Source organism: Oncorhynchus nerka, linkage group LG3 (assembly GCF_034236695.1).
Source record: "Oncorhynchus nerka isolate Pitt River linkage group LG3, Oner_Uvic_2.0, whole genome shotgun sequence".
NCBI lineage: Eukaryota > Metazoa > Chordata > Actinopteri > Salmoniformes > Salmonidae > Oncorhynchus > Oncorhynchus nerka.
Window position 1 is genome coordinate 52,580,125 of NC_088398.1, and position 6,427 is coordinate 52,586,551.

The 6,427-nt window shown below is 38.5% G+C and overlaps 1 long non-coding RNA gene across 1 annotated transcript; it reads left to right on the forward strand.

The window, feature by feature from the left end:
- The first annotated feature begins 3,139 nt into the window (after positions 1-3,139).
- On the forward strand, positions 3,140-4,022 carry LOC115110543 (uncharacterized). Its single transcript, XR_010460322.1, has 4 exons — positions 3,140-3,264; positions 3,349-3,467; positions 3,565-3,666; positions 3,781-4,022. It is a non-coding gene; the product is annotated as an uncharacterized LOC115110543 (long non-coding RNA).
- Positions 4,023-6,427: the final 2,405 nt, after the last annotated feature.

A 6,427-nucleotide genomic window follows, 5' to 3' on the forward strand; every position in this document is an offset into this window, starting at 1 on the left:
CAGTAGAGGATGCCTGGTTATTCTTTAAAAGTGCTTTCCTCACCATCTTAAATAAGCATGCCCCATTCAAAAAATGTGGAACCAGGAACAGATATAGCTCTTGGTTCACCTGTCGTGGAAATTCAGTACTGAGAGAGACTTGGTCTTGGTAATTTCTTCAAACAATCATCTTTTTTTAATATTGATTAATTATTGCAATAATGAGACCGTCAGCCCACCACTCTTAACTGACTGCTAGGCTGAGAGTCTAGCCTTTACAGACGATGCACAGTTTTTATATAGCTGAAACCAATATTGCTTAGTCAGTCACTTCTAACCTTCCCATAAGTCACCTTGGTTATCTACACAGGATGGTATTTTACTTAGTTTCACAGATGCCAGGAAGATGAGACAATGAGGCATTGTTCTTAACTCTTCCAGGCTCTCTCTATCTCGAGTCACACACACCACATCTTGTCTATAGAATGCTAGCTTTTAGGTTTTTATCACCAACACAAGTCAATTGTCAGCTTCAAGCTACAGTGGGGCAAAAAAGTATTTAGTCAGCCACCAATTGTGCAAGTTCTCCCACTTAAAAAGATGAGAGGCCTGTAATTGTCATCATAGGTACATTCAACTATGACAGACAAAATGAGAAAAAAAATCCAGAAAATCACACTGTAGAATTATTTATTTATTTATTTGCAAATTATGGTGGAAAATAAGTATTGGTCACCTACAAACAAGCAAGATTTCTGGCTCTCACAGACCTTCTTTAAGAGGCTCCTCTGTCCTCCACTCGTTACCTGTATTAATGGCACCTGTTTGAACTTGTTATCAGTATAAAAGACACCTGTCCACAACCTCAAACAGTCACACTCCAAACTCCACTATGGCCAAGACCAAAGAGCTGTCAAATTACACCAGAAACAAAATTGTAGACCTGCACCAGGCTGGGAAGACTGAATCTGCAATAGGTAAGCAGCTTGGTTTGAAGAAATCAACTGTGGGAGCAATTATTAGGAAATGGAAGACATACAAGACCACTGATAATCTCCCTCGATCTGGGGCTCCACGCAAGATCTCACCCCGTGGGGTCAAAATGATCACAAGAACGGTGAGCAAAAATCCCAGAACCACACGGGGGGACCTAGTGAATGACCTGCAGAGAGCTGGGACCAAAGTAACAAAGCCTACCATCAGTAATACACTACGCCGCCAGGGACTCAAATCCTGCAAATCCTGAAGTTTGCTAGAGAGCATTTGGATGATCCAGAAGAAGATTGGGAGAATGTCATATGGTCAGATGAAACCAAAATATAACTTTTTGGTAAAAACTCAACTCGTCGTGTTTGGAGGACAAAGAATGTATCGTCAGATTTTGAGTGAAAACCTCATTCCATCAGCAAGGGCATTGAAGATGAAACGTGGCTGGGTCTTTCAGCATGACAATGATCCCAAACACACCGCCCGGACAACGAAGGAGTGGCTTCGTAAGAAGCATTTCAAGGTCCTGGAGTGGCCTAGCCAGTCTCCAGATCTCAACCCCATAGAAAATCTTTGGAGGGAGTTGAAAGTCCGTGTTGCCCAGCAACAGCCCCAAAACATCACTGCTCTAGAGGAGATCTGCATGGAGGAATGGGCCAAAATACCAGCAACGGTGTGTGAAAACCTTGTGAAGACTTACAGAAAACGTTTGACCTCTGTCATTACCAACAAAGGGTATATAACAAAGTATTGAGATAAACTTTTGTTATTGACTAAATACTTATTTTCCACCATAATTTTCAAATAAATTAATTAAAAAAATTACAGGCCTCTCATCTTTTTAAGTGGAAGAACTTGCACAATTGGTGGCTGACTAAATACTTTTTTGCCCCACTGTATCTCTAGTAGAACCCACGTCCTCAACACCCAGACAGGTATATTTCACTGGTCACCCCCAAAGCCAATTCCTCCTTTGGCTGCCTTTCCTTCCAGTTCTCTGCTGCCAATGACTGGATCAAATTGCAAAAATCACTGAAGCTGGAGACTCATATCTCCCTCACTATCTTTACGCATCAGCTATCAGAGCAGCTTACAGATCATTGCACCTGTACATAGCCCATCTGTAAATAGCCCAACCAACTACCTCATCCCCATATTATTTATTTTTATTTTTATTGCTCCTTTGCACCCCAGTATCTCTACTTGCACATCTATCACTCCAGTGTTTATTTGCGAAATTGTAATTATTTCTCCACTACGGCCTATTTATTGCCTTACCTCCCTAATCTTACTTCATTTGCACACACTGTATATAGACATTTCTATTGTGTTATTGACTGTACATTTGTTTATTCCATGTGTAACTCTGTGTTGTTGTTTGTGTCACACTGCTTTGCTTTATCTTGGCCAGGTCGCAGTTGTAAATGAGAACTTGTTCTCAACTGGCTTACCTGGTTGAATAAAGGTGAAATCCAAATAATCAAATACTGTATGTGGGAATGTCTTATGTCTGTCCTACATGTAGTGTTGGTACATGTTATATTCCTCAACTGCATATATCATAAATTGCTATTGTAAATAGAAGTATTATGTTCAACAACTGACATTTTCAGATATTATTTTGACTAACACACTTTGGTGTTTACAATTCATTCTCTATTGTCATAGATTTGGTGGGCACTGTCATCTGTGATCTTTGTAATATGACTTTCTTTAAGCACGTACTGATGAAACTGTTACTTACTATTTTTTTCTTAAAGTCTGCAAACGCTCTACATTTATTCACTCTGAGATAGGGTTGGATCCTATATGCTACTTTTATTATTGTCCTGTAAATGGTTCAGTGCCTATAATTAGGCTGTGTGTGTAGAATGGGGCATAAAGGAAATTACCTCTACTACTAAATTACTACTACATTATAGTGATAAGGAAAACAGCATACAAATTTGGCTTGTGTATTAATTTGCCTATAACTAATCAGAATTCCATTATGTTTACATAAAAAAGAGAATATTTCAAAATGAGAAGATCCTGCCATGGAATAGATGACTGGGTGGACATGTTTATCTATTTATTTTACTAGGCAAGTCAGTTAAGAACAAATTCTTATTTTCAATGACGGCCTAGGAACAGTGGGTTAACTGCCTGTTCAGCTCGGGTGTTTGAACTTGCAACCTTCCGGTTACTAGTCCAACACTAACCACTAGGCTACCCTGCCGCCCCATAAATTGGAAAGGATGGGAAATAACTCACACCATGCAGCAGGACACCTTCAGCTGTGGGGTCTTTGTAATGCAGGTTTGATAGTTATATTTTCAATAATGAATGGTTAGCTGTTATGTGACAATTAGGTCAAAAACTCTATTTTATTTTTTGGTGTAGATGGCCAAGGAAGTTGCACAGAACTTCCCCAACATCCCCTCCCAAATTCATATGGAACCTTCAAAAACATATGGAGCAACTGCAAAAAGAAATGGCTGAGGATATTCAAAAACTTTCTGGTATGTAATGACTTTAAATTCAAAATAAATGTAAATTCTTTATTTTTATGTAGTTGTGTCGGACAGCCATATATTCAGTTCATGCCTATGATTTCAGAGTTCAACAAAGCCAACAACTGCTTCATGTGTGCCACTGATAAAGAACCTGGATATGGCCCAAAGACTGACTGGGTTAATCTTTTGACAACAGTGACGGCATGTAAGAACAGTTTATGATATAACACAATGGATGGCTAATTCATCATTCGTCATACTACATTGATATTTGATATTATTTATAACGTGTTACACTTTGTTTTGCATGCCAACTGAGGATCCACGTGCTGTAACTAGGAATGAAGACAAAAGAGTTCAACAGAGTAAAGAACACAAACTGGAAGTGTAGTCTTTGTTGTTGAAAATGTATTCTATACCCCATCCATACTGAAGAGGCTCTGACATGTACATCAACCAGGGATAAAGAGAAAGTTAACACAGTGAAATGTTTCATACTTATTTGAAGTTAAGTGTCTGTTGACATGTTGGAAAGATTAAAGGTCTACAATTTCTGTTTAATTTGTCAATATTCAATTTGTATTCATTGTTTTACTGGCCACCATTACTGTGGTTACATGTTCAGTATATGTATTGACCAGCCTACCTCACTAGCTCACTCTCCATCCCTGCTTTGGACAATTAATAGCATGACTCTCGTACTTTGCTCTTTTCCTTTATAGTTGATATTAATGATGAAAGGAGATATTATCTGTCTCTCTCCTATTGTTGTTAGCTGTTAAATACTGTGGAAAAATAAAAAAACTTGGAAAATAAGTACTTAACTACCAATTTGTATAGATAAATATTAAAGAAAAGGGTAAACAATACTGGACTGACCCCCCTAATTATCAAACTAATATTAATGTACAACAATATAGACATACGAGGTTATGCAATATGGGTGTATATCCACTGCAAGCTTCTTAGGTGTGAAATTGACCAAGAAGCTATTGATATTTAAAACTGAAAAATGTACATTAAACCGCATTATTGTACAGTACACAAACAAGTGTGCAATACAGAAGGGTACATTCTGCACCATGTTTGAAGTCAGTGGGTCACATGACCAAGGAGCTATTTAAATTTGGAAAAATTCATGTAAAATCTTGAGATGAAAATGGACTAACTGAAGGGTGTGCAATATAGAAGGGTCGTCAGTGGACATACTGAACCTTGTTTGAAGTCATTAGGTCACATGACCAAGGAGCTATTGAAATTTTACATTTTGAAAAATTAATTTAGAAACGTGTGAGATGAAAATCGACAAACAAAATATGTGCAATATAGAAGGTTAGTCAGTGGACATTCTGGACCTTGTTTGAGTCCAGTAGGTCATGACCAATGAGCTATTGAAATTCAAAAATGTAAACAAATAATTGAAAATAGTGCGAGATGCAGATCGACAAAAAATAAATGTGTGCAATGTGTGTCTATGCAATTGGGTTAGCTAGAACTAATTTAATGGTAATGGTTAAATAGCTATTGAAATTGGGAAAATTTGTCACTATTTTGTAGGTCAGTAGGTCACTGATTTGTCACTATGTTGACGGTCCCTAACTGCTGTTGGTGAACGTAAGGAAAACTACAGTCGAATATCCAACCTGAAACTTTACCTCGGTGTATTGGGCTCCACGGGTACATTGGGATCGACGTAGTGGTGGTTGGTGTTCAAAACAATGTAAAAACTGCCTCTTCATCCAATTATTGTGGCAGCCTCGTACTGAACATATAATGCTTGTCAGGTTGATCGATTTTAGGATTTTGTGCGGTTCTGTCAGTGAAAAACTATCAAGCTCTCAACGAAAGTTCAACTCTTGCGTGCGCTATTGTCACGCGAATGTTGCCGGAAATAAAAACACTTATTATTATTTAAAAAACACAATTGCAACGAACTCGCTTCGACCACTGACTTTCCAGAATAAGGCAAACGGCGAGTCTGTTTGTTTGGTTACCACGGTAACTACTGTAGCTACCTAGCACACTTGTTAGCTACTTCAGTGTATGTTGAACACATTTCTACCGGCAAATGAACACCTTTCTAGTGGAAAACGTGTTCAATTATAGCCAAGGGATACTCAACTTGGGGCTCTATGCGTTCTCTGGAAAATGCAACTCGGTGGAAGGTCAAACACCTACCACGTCATTCATTATTTTCCGTAGAATTTACAGCCCTTGGACCAAGGCTTGGTTGAGTATCCCTTACATAGGTTGTGTTCGTAAATTCACTCTGGCTATCTACTCCGATTTCAGAGCACTCTTGTTTGAGTGTGCCAGAATAATTTAATAACTGATGAATTAACGAATGCGCAATACTCAGTTGAATATGACCGAAGTTGTTGGTAAACGTAGCAAAACAAACGTAATTCAATTGTTGCAAGACGCAGTTAGTCACCAACCAACGCTATAGATAAAATGAAAACAACCTAATCCGCTCTGCTATGGCGCTCTGAATTTGCGAACATCAAGAGCGCACTCCGGCACTCCAAAGTGAATTCATGAACGCACCAACTCATGAAGCCTGTAGGCATACTACCTGTAGGCTACTCTAGCCATCTACTACAAGGTGATGGCTAGAGAGCACATGTCAATACCAGAGGGTATATTCGATATATAATGCAACAAAAATGTGACAAAAACATCAAGAGTTTAAAATGCGATAGGAATTTAACCACAATTATTTGTATTTGCACTAGGTCATCATCACACGTTCTGAACGCTTATTTAGAACCTCCAGTTTCGGTATGACGCAACAATCAGTATTTGAGCTGGCCACACTTTTTTCAGAAACATTTTGCACAAACACAGTCCTTACAAAGTCCAGAATGTGAGCAGTTTATTTTTTGGATGCAATGTTCAGACATTCACAGAAGTAGCTACAGCATAATACAATCATCCAAACCGGAAAAATGTAGGCTACATTTGTC